The sequence below is a fragment of the Mixophyes fleayi genome, chromosome 6 (genome assembly GCF_038048845.1).
Source record: "Mixophyes fleayi isolate aMixFle1 chromosome 6, aMixFle1.hap1, whole genome shotgun sequence".
Classification (NCBI taxonomy): Eukaryota; Metazoa; Chordata; class Amphibia; order Anura; family Limnodynastidae; genus Mixophyes; species Mixophyes fleayi.
The window spans coordinates 63,065,103-63,080,333 of NC_134407.1; the positions used below are offsets into that span (position 1 = coordinate 63,065,103).

General features: G+C 39.9%; 1 protein-coding gene across 1 annotated transcript in view; it reads left to right on the forward strand.

Moving 5' to 3' along the window:
• C6H17orf67 (chromosome 6 C17orf67 homolog) overlaps positions 1 to 2,901 on the forward strand; it is a 65,828-nt gene extending 62,927 nt beyond the window's left edge. The window contains exon 4 of the mRNA XM_075215213.1: positions 2,167 to 2,901. The gene's annotated coding sequence lies outside the window, so the exon portion shown is untranslated. The remainder of the gene's footprint in view (positions 1 to 2,166) is intronic.
• The last annotated feature ends 12,330 nt before the right edge of the window (positions 2,902 to 15,231 follow it).

Sequence of the window (15,231 nt, forward strand, 5' to 3'; positions counted from 1 at the left end):
AAATAAAAAAATATTTTAACACCTGGTCCCTGGATAGGCCGTATTAATGCTGTTAAAATGAATTTTCTCCTTAGACTATTATACCTCTTCCTAACTCTTCCCATTCAAATTCCTCCTTAGGTATTTAAATTCCTTCAATACGAATCATACAAATTTATTTGGGCAGGTAGACATCCACGTATACGACTCAAAATTCTGCAGAGGTCCTCACAGGGTGGTCGTATCGCAATACCTAATTTCAAAAGATATTACATATTGGCCCAGCTAAATCAGTGTGTCTTATGGAATGGTCCAACATCTGCCAGGGTTTGGATAACTCTTGAGGCTGAGAGTCTGGGACTGCTTACACCTGCTTCCCTTCTATGGCTCCCAAGGGCGTGTTGTCCCAAAAACTCATCCACCAAAATCCATCCAAAGGACTCATCCACCAAAATGTATGGTCTCTCCCCACATCCCTACCCATTAGTCCACCTTTTCAACTATCCCGATTTCCCTTCAGGTCTGCACCACTCCTCGTTCTCTCCATGGCGTACCCGAGGGATACGTTTTTTAAACAACATCACCTGCAGTGTATTATTCCCCCAATTTGCAGACTTTCAAGAGAAATTTGGCCTGCCTACACGGAACTTCTACCAATACATACAAATTTGCAACCTTCACTCTACCAACAAATCTCGTCTTACCTCTCGTTTACTCACTACCATCGAGGCATTGTTTCTGCGCCGAGCATCAACTTCAGGTCTCATCTCCTCTATCTATTCCGTATTAACCTCCCCTTCTATACCTCCTCAAGACTCTCACGAGGTGGCATTGGAGCGAGACCTGGGCTACCCACTTGATGACAAGGAATGGTCGGAAACACAGGACAATGCCACCTCTAGTTCAATTTGTGTCCAAATAAAAGAAAATGTATATATAGACTCCTCTATCGATGGTATTATGTCCCTACATACCTCCATAAGATATTACCTGATTCCTCCGACAGATGTTGACGTTTATTTTCTGGCGTAGGCTCATTTCTACATATATGGCGGGACTGCCCAAAATTGATCCCCTTTTGGCTTGAGGTTAAATTCCTGATAGAAACTTTGATCCAAAATTCCCTACCCCTCGACCCTAAATTTTTTCTTCTAACCCTTGTGTACCCCTCGGCCACTAGGCACCAAAATAAATTAGCTCGCCTCATTATTTCTGCTGCCACATATCAAATCGCCATTGAATGGAGGCAGTTCGCTCCCCCCTCCCTCACCGCTGTGACTAACATGATATGGCAAACTCACCGAATGGAGTACATGACTAGCATTATATATAACTCCTCCAAAACCTTTAACAAAGTCTGGGATCCATGGATGTCCTACTTCCATTACTGATCCCCTTTACTTAGGTTACACCCTCCTCCCATTCACCCCCCTTCCCATTTTTATTCTCTGCCCCTTTAACCTTGGGATGGTTCCTGCCACACCACCCTTCTACCTATCTTCATTTATATCCTTCCTCTCTATTTCTCTCTTTCTCTCTTCTTTTCTTTTTCTGGCTCTATTTCTTTCTTAATCTAAATAAAAACTACTGGTCGTTCTTTTTCCATATCTTAATAGTATCTGACATCTACCCTTTCCGGCATACGGAGAGCTCTTCAACTAATGTACTCTACATGATGTAAAATGTACTTGATTCTCAGTGTGTATGCTATCTGACCGTCAATAAACATTTGTTTGAAAAAATGTAAACTGTAAATGAAACAAAAACTATTTCAACTGCAACATTGTTTTCCTTATTGCATAGCACATTTATATGTCAGTGCTGGTTGTCAGATAAGCACACAGTTGTAAACACATTTGTAAGAGGGTACGATTAGTTTATTAGTAGTTTATTAATTTTCTTCCAATCACTTTGTGCAATTGTGTGGATATCCATAAATAGCTTGATAATAAGAGGAGGGTTTATATTTTATATACTACTTCATATACGCAAATTGTTTCAAATGTAAACTTGTGTATTATAAATTATAAATAGTAATATACCCCCTTAAATTAAAATAATATTAGTAGTCACTTGAATATGATCTTGGAATCATTGTTGGCTTATCTCTCTATCTGTCTATTTATCTATTTTAGATTTGGACCCCTTTGGTTTTATAAAATTAAAATTATGTCATCTCTCTTTTAGATATGGACATGGAATGAAGACATTTCTCACCAAAACCCAAGAAGAGTCTGTTTATCTACAGTATATAAATATTTCTTAGAAAGCGTGATGCTCCACTAATGGAAACAGCTATAGATTATTGATAATTGTGCTCCACCTTTTGTCAGACCATTTAAAGGCACATGCTAGGGATTAGGTCACAAGCTTTGTTATATTACATAGTAAATATAGTAGTAGCAACCAATTAACCTCTGGTGTAACACGTAATGAAATCACGTATGCATTTATAAACCAAATATTGCCAACATGTAAACAAACAGAAAGGAGGGGAATTTCATCTAATTTCTTTATGATAGGTATGGTATTTAAATAATTCAGCTACATGAATCTTACTGTAGATGGATATAGTGCAAGAACACAACTATTACTAACACAGAAAATTTTAAGATCTGGTAGTTCTTACTATTAATGACTATTTAATGACTTATTGGTATGTATAAAAACTAAAAGGCTAAAAGCCTTTAACCATTGTATTCCATTGTATATATGCATGAATTACCGTATGCTCATGTAAGCTATTAATTTGTCAGCTACAATAAAATCATTGCAAGTGAAAGACTGCATTTTCATTTTGTATTATCATTGGAGAGACTTATGAATTGTACCTATTTTCTATTGATCACAATGCAACATTGTGCTATTGTCACAAACTGCCTGCAGTTTGCTGCTTTGTATTGGCAGCTCCTGTGTCCAGGACTATTAGGCTTTATTGTGTGTTTGTACCTCTGATCACCAAAGGTGCTGCTATTGTGCTGCTTCTAGTCCCTTAGGAGTTAACCCTGCTGCACAAATTATCCCTGGCACCTGGGTGTCCCCTATGTATACCTGTCTCTCCCAGCATTCATTGCTAGTTATTGTTGTCACATCCTGTTGTTACTTGTTGTTCCTGCCTTCTGATATGCTTCTGGTTACTTACTGCTTGGGATCTGTCCATACCTCCTGCTTCCCTGCATTAGCTGTGTACCTGGTGATATCTGCAAATTCATATTACCTACTGCTTCCTGCATCAGCTTGCACCTGGTATTTACTACAAACTCATGATTACCTGCTATTTGTACATTTCTGCAAATAAACATAGAGTGTTTTCACCATATTCGTGGCTCCTAGCTGTATTCCTGTATTTAACCGTGACAGCTATTTTGCATGTAATGCTGTCACAAACTGAACACATTAGTTTTCTGCATTTTGTGTGTTTATTGGCAGACAAGTGGGAATAAAGTACACTGTATATTGTGATAGTAGTCATTGCCACATTAGGATGAGCTCTCTTTTTGTTTTTTAATCGAAAAAAACTTTGACTTTCTACAAAAATCTGGGTTTCTCTGCAAGTGGAACATTTTGTGAAATTCAAAATAAAGAAAACGATCTGAAATGCATGAATTCATAACATGGACTTATATATTACTCCTATATCCTTTAAGATAGTATAGTGTACAGTAGTGAGAAAGAGACCAGTGTTGCTTCTACACAGCTTAGTAATATTGGCATTTGACCTCTCATAAACTAGTTTAGAGAATAAATGTGATGCCTAAGGGAAGAAGGGGCAAAGTCAAGGGTGTAAAATTGAAAAGGTTCTTCTTTTTATCTGCAGACACCCCCAGAGACCTAATTAAGCCATCATCTTTGTCCATGTTTTCATCCTTTTAGCTTTAACTTTTTACATTTTGAAACAAATATTCACAATAAATGAGTTGTTCTCAATAATTTTATAGCATATATAAAAATATACCTAATGTAAACCTAAAATTCATGAGATAATGAAAATTTGAATCTAAAAAATAAACTGAAATACGCTAAAGCAAATCATTGATGATTCCTGTTCGTGAAGTAAAAATGTTGTTTTACCAAGTGAATCAAATTTTGGTCAATCACTATTCTATGTTCCATCAAATAAATTGGTTGGGTAGGTATTACGGGTGCTGAAAAATCTGACACGCTTTATTCCTACAAAAAAAATCCGACATGTGAGAAAAACGACTAGAAAATAAAGAGACTTACCTGAAAACCGAAGGTCCACATCTCCGATGGAAGCGACAGGCAGTGATTCCGAACACACAGGACTCTGGCAGTTCACTTTCACGTCAGCCCGACTTAGAAAAAGGTTAATGCAAAGCGGCAATGTGTGGACCCTGCGGGCTAAGTGTTTAAAGTAGAGTCGCTGACAGAGCGAGTCGTCCCATCAAGTCATCTGCATCGTGGTAAGTAGTTTTTTTTGCAGGTCGCTGTAGTATGTAATCGGACTCCTTATGTCGTTTTCTTTGGTAGTCAGTACCGTTAACAAGTAATAGGTACTACACCCCTAATTTCAGGTGATAATAATAGTCAAGCCAATCTAATGACAATGACATGCTGAGAAATATTGGAGAAATCCCAGGTGAATCCATTCAGCCAACCTTGGGTTAGGACGTTTTTTTTTCTGAACATTTCTCATCTTGTACTGTATCTAATGACTGGCTAAACAATTATTCATGAAACTTGGCCCCTCTCATCCTCCCTACCAATCTGTAAATACAATAATAGTGTGGCATGGTGGTACAGTGGTTGGAATTGCTTTGGTTAAGGTGTTACATAAGTTCAGTTTGTATCTTCTCCCCAAGCTTGTGTGGTGCTCTGAATTCCTCCCATGGTCAAAACAATACTTTTTATGTCTAACTGAATTGACCCTAGTGTGAGTGGAATAGGGAAATTAGACTGCAAAGTACATACAAATACCTATAGCAACCAATCATATTCTAGTTATCAATTATATAGTACAGTCTACAAAATGACAGCTAGAAATTGATTGGTTGCTATAGGCAACATCTCCACTTTTTCAAACCCGCTGATTAGTAAATATACCCCATGGTGTTTATTTATAGATACACCCATTTTTGAAAAGTGTTTAATTAAAAATAAGCCTCAATACTTATTGCTATTCAAAGCAAGCTCATTCAAAGACTTTATCCTCATTTTTCATTTAAAAAAAATCTAATTCCTTAATCAAAGCTCTTGGGCCTTAATCAACACCAGATGTAGAAACCATATTTAAAAACAATCTTAATTGAATCCATTAATTCCCAGATCTTGATCTGCCATAGGCATAATAAGAAGATGCGAAAATAATAATACAATCTTCACATCTGGAGTGTTGGTACAACAAGCACAAAACTCTCCTCTGAATGTTTTAACCAATCAGAAAGATGTAGAGAAACATATTTAATTATCTGATTTCCAATTTTTTTAAACTACCAATTGATATATAAAAAAATTGCAACTTAAAGTTAACAATTGTAATTAAACACTAAGCCAGCAAAGAACAATATAGACTATTTAAGTTTAAATCTCTCCATGGAACCTGACGCCTATCATTGAGCTGTTTAGTCTGCAAATTGTATTATATATTATATTTTGCAAATTATACATAGCATATCGTGCACCACAACCAGTTGGAAAATGATGAGTTTGTTCGACTACCAGCTAAATGTAACATGTAAGAACTGCACAAAATGAAAAAGTTACTCATATTGAAATCCCTGAGCTGACTGCCTCTTAAACCCATTACTGATAATTCAAACCAGATTACTAAGTAATACCTAAAGCCCTGGATGCAATTTGTATATCATATATTTGTTGAGTATCCTTGTTTTCTATCACATTCCTATCTCGATAACACTGCAATTTACCAACTGCATTCAAACCCATCTACCAACCATCAACTCAGTACACACTACTTAGCCACATCACTATAGTAATTGTATTTATCTTGATCAACACACATGTATATAGCCCTTAACCTATGCCCTCTTTAACCCCTAATGTTCCCATTACAGTGCAACTCTAGTTGTATACATGTATGTTAAAGGAATATTTATCTGAAAGTAGTCTATAGATTTCACTTTCCATTTGCAATGCTCTACAGCGCAATCGTGATAAATGTTTGTTCATTATTTCAGATTCTTTAAGCAGAGTATACCCTCTCTGACAATCCAAACACTACCTCTCATTTTTAAATGCATTCTTGTGGAGTTGACAAAGGTAAGTACAAACTGGCTACTGTGGAGATATACTGGCAAAGAGCATGCATAACTGTTGAGATGCAACATGACAGTAACAAATTCAAAGAGAGATCACCCAGCACACTGCTATAGCCAGCAACAGATCTGCCATTTCTACTGTAGATAAAAATGCAAAAGTCTTAGTTGCACACATTTGCAAATGTATGTTATAGCCACCCGCCACTCCACTGCACTTTTGCCAATAGGGTGGTCCCAACTCTAAACAATGAGAGTCCCATATATTTGGGCCATACATAAGTGTTTTTAAATTGAGAGCTAACTTACCAAAGAGGTACCCCAGAAGCCTCCAAATAGCAATCCAATGTCAGCACTCCCCCTCAGCTACTGACATCAACATGCCTCTCAGACAAATAAAGAACTGGAAGTTGCTCAATCAATTTATAGGCTATAGCAGGTGCATGAATGGGTGGGGGTATCCTAAAAGGAACAAACACACATAGAAATCCCCCAGCACACTGCTATAGCCGGCAACAGATCTGTCATTTATACTGTAGATAAAAATGCAAAAGTCTTAGTTGCACACATTTGCAAATGTATGTTAAAGCCACCCGCCACTCCACAGCGCTTTTGCTAATAGGGTGGTCCTAACTCTAAACAATGAGAGTCCCATATATTTGGGCCATACATATGTTGTTTTAAATTGAGAGCTAACTTACCAAAGAGGTACCCCAGAAGCCTCCAAATAGCAATCCAATGTCAGCACTCCCCCTCAGCTACTGACATCAACATGCCTCTCAGACAAATAAAGAACTGGAAGTTGCTCAATCAATTTATAGGCTATAGCAGGTGCGTGAATGGGTGGGGGTATCTTTAAAAGAACAAACACACAGAGAAATCCCCAAGCACACTGCTATAGCCGGCAACAGATCTGCCATTTCTACTGTAGATAAAAATGCAAAAGTCTTAGTTGCACACATTTGCAAATGTATGTTAAAGCCACCCGCCACTCCACCTGCTATAGCCTATAAATTGATTGAGCAGCTTCCAGTTCTTTATTAGCAACAAATTCAAAATAAGGCTACATGTTTTTTTTAAGGGCATATTTCTACACTTCCACTAGCAAACTATAGACATTTGTTCATATAGCTATCAGTCACCCAGCTTTTTTCTGCCACAATCAGCGTAGCCAAATTTGATCCCTAGATATGTAATGATTTATTGGGCACAAATTACCATAGGGTATATTTACTGAACTGTGGGTTTGAAAAAGTGGAGATGTTGCCTATAGCAACCAATCAGATTCTAGCTGTCATTTTGTAGAATGATCTAAATAAATGAAAACTGTAATCTGATTGGTTGCCACTTGCAACATCGCCACTTTTTTTAAACCCGCAGTTTAGTAAATATACCCCCATGTTTTCCCAGTAAACCCTAAAGATATTTGTCATTGACACCACCAAAATCCTTTGACTCCTCTGCATCAGTTAACTGTTTCTTGGATTGCAATCAGAAAAAGATTAAAGAGGCAAAATCAAGAGACGACTAGGAACAGTGTAAAACGGCCATTGATACAGAGTTAACAGCTCTGTATGACAATCATACATGGACTGTAGTTGACAGGTTGAGTAACCAAAAAACAAGGAACAAGTGAGTCTTTTGTAATAAAGTGAATGCGGACGGTACCATTGGACGCTATAAAGCCCGCCTTGATGCCAAGGGCTTCACACAAAAGTCCTGGATCGACTACGGAGAGATCTTCTTGCCTGTTGCCAGATACAGTACCCTGAGGTTTGTGATTGCCATCTCCATTATCCATGATTTGTTGCTGTATAAGCTTGACTTTGACTCTGCATTCTTGAATGGAGAATTGTTAGAGGAGATTTACATGGAGCCACCTGAACAATACAAAGAGGGTGTCTACCAAGAAGATAAAGTCTGCCTCCTTAACAAAACAATACTTACCAAGTATGGGATGTTTGACGCAAAACCAGCAAACACACCTGTGGATAAAAGCTTTTAAATGACAAAGGAAATGTCACAAACAAGCAGTGAAGAGATAGCAGAAATAAGTAAAATCCCTTACAGAAATGCTGTTGGAAGCTTAATGTAAGTAATGGATCTCGCCCCGACATAACACATGCAGGGAGTCGTGTGTACTAGTTCTTTAAAGTTAGGATTTACTAAAACCAAGAATTCAACTTTAGAGACTTTCTGTGATGCTGATTGGGAATCTGATGAGGATGATGGTCGTTCCTACACAGGGTACCTGTTTGTCCTAACAGGCGCAATCGTCAGCTGGTCAAGCAGAAAACAACCAGCTGTTGCCCTATCCACCACTTAGGCAGAGTACATAGCACTCACAGAAACAGCAATAGAAGCCTTATGACTAAAGGAGACTTTATGCAAAATCGGTCTTCTTAACCAGAGTGAGACCATGAACATTGAGTGTGATAACTGTAGAGCAATTGATTTGTCTTCAAGTACAAAGCACCATGGATGGTCCAAACACATTGCCATAAGACACCACTTCATCCGAGAGTTAGTGAAGAAGTCTGTAAGTGTGAGTTATATAGCCAGTAAGGATAATCCTGCTGACATGTTAACGAAGGGATTAACACCACACTTCCTATTTATATTCCTGAAAAACTGTGGACTGGTATATATCTGAGTAATGTTAACATTATTAAAATGTTTGAGTAAGTAGAAATGTTTTTTCGTTGTGACAGGAGACGTTATTAAGTGAGGGGGAGTGCTAGCATATAAGAGCGCTTTTCTCCGTCTCCTGCGTTACCATGGCAACCCTGCTGTAATCTCCGGTGGTCTAGGAGGAAACTGGAAGTGGGGCAGGACGCCTATGACTGTTTTGTGCTACTGCGCAACCTCAAAACCCTGAAACCGGATGTTCGGCTTTCACACCATTACTTCCACTCAGACAATGTACGGGACCAGTCGCAGCATTAGTAGCTGCGTACGTACAACAGTATACAAAAGTACCCAAAAGTACTTTAGAAAGGTGACTAGAGATTCCCTCATTACTAATAAGAGGAGTCTGTATGCCCACAAGTGATTTCTGCATGGATGTGCAGAGGTATAGAGACACAGTGCATTTTACCATTCTGCCTACATCTGTATAAGTGCATAAACCTGTATTGCCGGATTGCCTGCTGCACTAAAAGCAACTGTGAGTACCTGCATTCTACTGTTGTTATCATATTTAATAAACAGCAACCTGTTTAAAATACAGAAGCGTTGTGGCTTAACATCCACATTAACACCGCTGAACACCTTTATCAACATCAAAGGGTATAACCAAAAATGTGTAGTGTATCCTGTGTGAAATCTCTCTGCGCATACCACGAGCATGCGTAAGGTGAGGATATGTACATGAACTAGAGATGTTCACTGACCCCCGTGTTCTGGTTTTGGTTTAGGATCTGGATTAACTTTGTGTTTTGGTTTTGGCTTTGGTTTTGGCAAAATCGTCCTTGCGTGTCTTGGTTTTGGATTTGGATCCCAATTTTTTCCTAAAATCCCTATTTTTTTTTGCTAAAATCACATATTTTGCTTTTTCCCCCCCTACATTATTATTAACCTCAATAGCATTAATTTCAAGTCATTTGCAGTCAATTTTGACCACCTCACAGATCACAATATTATTTGGACAGCACGATGGCTTAGTGGTTAGCACCTCTGCCTCACAGCACTGGGGTCATGAGTTCGATTCCCGACCATGGCCTTATCTGTGTTTGCGTGGGTTTCCTCCGGGTGCTCCGGTTTCCTCCCACACTCCAAAAACATACTGGTAGGTTAATTGGCTGCTATCAATTTTGACCCTAGTCTGTGTTTCTGTCTGTCTGTGTGTATTTTAGGGAATTTAGACTGTAATGGGGCAGGGACTGATGTGAGTGAGTTCTCTGTACAGCGCTGCGGAACCAGTGGCGCTATATAAGTAAATGATCATGATGATTATTTACATACACTTTCAAACAAAGACTGCATCAGTTCTTGCCAGTGATAAGAAGAAGGCCATTGTCATGCCTGGGCATAAGACCAAAAAATCCACCTCTTATGTGTGGAATTATTTTTACCCAAATTCTGACTACAGTTGTCTAGCTATATGTAGCATTGTAAGGCACAGTCAATAGAGGTAGGGACCTTAACCGTCTAGGAACCTCATTCATGTTACGCCATTTGAAGCGAGTTCATGGAAAGCTTTTGTGAAAATCAAAAACTTATGCTAAAATATAACAACAAGCAGTCCAGCATCAGCTACCTCCCTTGTCTCAGCTAGATCCCAGCACCTGCAATCTACACCTTCAACACCTTCATCATCAATATCCTCACAAGTGATCAGAGTTAGTCCGGCATCCAAGTTTCTAAGGCGAGATGACTCCTCCCCTATCCAGAACTCCTCAGACGAATCCTTGAGTGTTAGGCCCACTGCTGCTGCTCCTGCTGCTGGGGGTGGATCTTCAACCCAGAAGCAGACCAAGAAGAAGACTATTAGTAGTTTGCAACAATTGACTGTTAAACAATCCTTTGCAAGAGGAAGTAAGTATGAAAGCTGTCAGCCAGTCGCAAAGCGGATCACAGACGCCATGGCGACTATGCTAGTATTAGATTTGTGTCCAATATCCACTATGAATGCAGCTGGTTTTAGACAGTTACTTGACGTCTTCTGTCCCCGTTACCAAATTCTATCACGACACCATCTTACTAGAAAAGCTATTGACCACCTAATGGAATTATTGTGCTAGATAATGCCATTCTACCCACTGTACACTTAACCACAGATATGTGGACAAGCAGAACTTAGCAAACAAAAGATTATATGATTGTGACAGCCCACTGGGTTGGTGATTCGACTTCACCAGCAGGGACAGCAGCAGCATGTACCCAAGAACTTCACATTTTTCAGAGGCAGGCTATTCTATGTGTCATCTGCTTCACTAAGAGGCATATTATTATTATTATTATTATTATTATTATTATTATTATTATTATCCTAAATTTGTAAGGCTCTACAGTGCTGTACAGTAGGGAAGACAAGGACATACATAAAACAAGACATACGTAAAACAAGAACAGACAAGGCAGAAAAAATAAATGGAGACATGAAAACAAAGGCTATGGAAAGACTTAATTAGCATGGGATTTCCTTTCTTCTTACCTTACACAAACAAATTTCCTACAACATATGCCAATACATTTCCAATACAAAAATCAGTACATTTGCACTGACATACATTGGCGCACTATGCTACTAATTTAAATAAATTTATACAATACATTAATTATAAGTGATCCAGCCACAGACCCAAATGCGTTTCATCCATAAGACTTCCTTAGGTGGTATAAGACACTTCCACATTATACAGTTTGTAGAGCACTTCTGCCCAGATATCAATTAACACAATTTATGATCCCACATCCAGCCGCCAAATGTTTTGGAGTCCTAGTTTTAAAAATGGGTGCTGGCATTTTCCTGTATATTAGATTTGAAGATCATATCTTATGCACCATTGTAAGGAATTTCGTCAATTCAAAATAGAAGCCACTAATGACTCGTAGAATATGATAGTAATATATAAATGAGTTTCCATCAAACGGCTAATAAAAAAGGGGGGTGGCATATTCAAACTAAAGTACATAGTTAATACACATCATAGAAAAACATAATAAAAGAATAGCCTAAATATCAGTGAACACAATTCTTATAAAGAATATTTAGGGGGGTATTCAATTGTTAGCGAGATTCCCGGAAAACGAGCGCTCTAAAAATATTAGCGTTAATACGGTAATCACTCGCTGAATTTCATCTCGCAGCTCCCTGAAATAGATAGGTTTGATAATTTGTGCACTCAATTTAAAAGAGTTTGTTTATGAAGCATCCATAAAAGTGATGTAGCTGTTAAAATGAAGTAGTCAGAAGGTCTGATATTTTTAAATAGTGTCAAGTTTATTAAGCTAAGTGAACACGGACCATCTGACTAAGCAGATCACAATGGTAACAATAATACATTTGTCCATATGTTTTAAGCAATAATCTTGGCACCCTTACGCAGATCGGCGTTTAGCTTTGCATTTGCAATATTTGGATAACTATTAATTGCGTGCACCTCTGCTGAAAGAATGAGACTCCTTACCTACAATGTGTTAGAATATGAGGCCTTGCCTTGGAGATTTGTAGACACTAATTCTCTTATAACTGTTTTTCTAAATAAGCATAAAGACGAAACAATATCGCCTTGCAAAGTGTACATTGCATGAACTATGAAAGTTATAAACATTTTCATTTCTTGCAAATATTAGTTTCATTAAAGCTGTAGAAAATACATACAATCATGGTTGCCAGACTCCATTTTGTTATCCAGACTCTATTTTGTAAGCCAGGCTGAATATTCAAACAATTCTACATCATACTTCAGTCACCAAACTTACACATATTAGAGTGAGAACATTTATTAAACCAAATATTGTAAAAAGTATTAGCATTTGGCTTAGTTTGTTTAATTCACAACATTCTAAGTACCACCATGTCTTTAATACTTTTAGCTTTCTACAAAATGATATCTGTTTTTTTCTTGGAATTATGGGACCTAGAATGAGAATCATTGTTACAATGTTCCAATGTTTTATGAGGGACTTTGTAATCCTTTTCTAATTTTAATTGAACTATGTAATGAATGGTACCATACTCTGTTGTGGTTCCTTCACTTTATACTCTAGGGGCTTTGGAGTGTTGAGCAATTGTACTCTGAAGCCATTACCATGTGGTCCATCTGCTGATTGACTAAGGTGCACTAAATAGCGGTGTAATGCTGATGGAGCCATTGTATGCTGATGCTCTCTAGTTCTATGGGCTTTCTTGACATTTTTATTATCAGTCACCTTGAGGTGGATAAGCTACAGTTATAGAATACTTGGAAATGTACCACCTGGAAGTTTCAAGTATGAAATGTGGTATCTCACAACAAGGGATGTTTCCTTGTCACTCCATAATGAAATACAATTTTTTAAAAAATCTCCTTCTCTGAATTAAATATCTTTATTTCATGTAGGGGTAGGAGGGAATGAAAAGCTAAAGTCCAGCCCACATATTGCTTTTATAATTGTGTCTCTGTGTGGTCTAGTTTTAACAGACCTCTTTGATGCACACAATCTCTTGGGCTGGATGTTCTAGGTATACAACATGACTGGGCCATACACTAGATCAGGAGAAGCTTTCTTAAACATAGCAAAAGTGTTGTAAGCATAGCATTTCAGGTAGGGTACATAATTCCGACAGTGTAATTGTCGGCACTTAGCCTGCCAACATGAAAATGTCGGTAGGCTAAATGCCGACACATCTATTATGCTGATTGTTTGTCAATATCTACAGTGCGATTGGCGACATGCACAATGTCACCAATGACAATGCCAACATAAAAAGAGCAATGGCGGCTGTTCAACTGCAAAAGTACACGATTTTACAAATGATGAAACAAAGACATCATATTGCACAGTCATTTGTGGAATGAAATGTGGAAATTAACTATCTTGGGCAAATCACCTCCTCCCATCTTCCGCCCCCCCCCATGCTTCCTCCCTCCCCCTCCCGCCCCCTCTTCTCCTTCCGCCCCACTACAGGCGAAGAAGTACACTCTCTTATTTCATCCTCCCCTCCGTCCTCCTGTCCCCTGGACCCCATCCCCTCCCACCTCCTTCGCTCCCTTTCCCCCGCCACCTGCTCCCACCTCGCCCACTCTTTAATCTCTCCCTCTCCGCCGGCATCTTCCCCTCCTCCTTCAAACACGCCCTTGTATCCCCCATTCTTAAGAAACCCAACCTTGACCCCACCTCTTTCTCTAACTATCGCCCCATCTCTCTTCTCCCCTTTGCCTCCAAACTTCTTGAGAGGCTCGTCTGCAGCCGTCTCTCCACCCACCTCTCTGACCACTCCCTCCTTGACCCTCTCCAATCTGGCTTCCGCCCCCTCCACTCCACTGAAACTGCCCTGGCCACAGTCACTAACGATCTCCTCTCTGCGAAAGCCAGGGGCCACTTCTCCCTTCTTATTCTTTTGGATCTCTCAGCGGCCTTCGACACCGTTGACCACCCGCTCCTGCTCCTCACCCTTCAATCCTTTGGCCTCTCCGGCCCGGTCCTGTCATGGTTCACCTCCTACCTTGCTGACCGTTCCTTCTCTGTCTCCATCTCTGGATATCTCTCCCCCCCCTCTTCCCTTCCAGTAGGGGTCCCCCAAGGCTCTGTTCTCGGACCCCTACTCTTCTCTCTTTACACCTCTTCCCTGGGGAAACTCATCAGCTCTTTTGGTCTCCAGTACCACCTTTATGCCGATGACACCCAACTCTACCTTTCCTCTCCCGATCTCTCTTCCTCCCTCCTCTCCAGGGTGTCTGCCTGCCTCTCTGCCATCTCCTCCTGGATGTCCTCTAGATTCCTCAAACTTAATCTCGCTAAAGCCGAACTTATTGTTTTTCCTCCAGCTCATTCCCCCTCCCCTTCCGACCTTTCTATCTCTGTTCTCAACTCCTCTATTTCCCCTGTTCCTCAACTTCGCTGCCTCGGTGTCATCCTTGACTCCTCTCTCTCCTTTGCTCCTCACATTCTCTCTCTCGCCAAATCCTGTCGCTTCCAGCTGCGGAATATCGCACGCATTCGGCCCTTCCTCTCCCAAGATGCCACTAAGGCTCTTGTCCACGCTCTTATCATCTCCCGCTTGGACTACTGCAACCTCCTCCTTACCGGCCTCCCCCGCACTCATCTCGCTCCCCTTCGCTCTGTACTCAATGCAGCCGCTCGGCTCATTTTCCTTTCTCGCCGCTCCTCTTCTGTCTCCCCCTATACCAATCCCTTCACTGGCTCCCCTTCCCCTACAGAATAGTGTTCAAGCTCCTCACACTTACTTTCAAGGCCCTCTCCAACTCCACTGCTCCCTACATCTCCAACCTCATTTCCATCCACGCTCCATCCCGCCCTGTGCGTTCGGCTACTGACCGTCGCCTCACCTCCCCCCTGGTTACCTCTT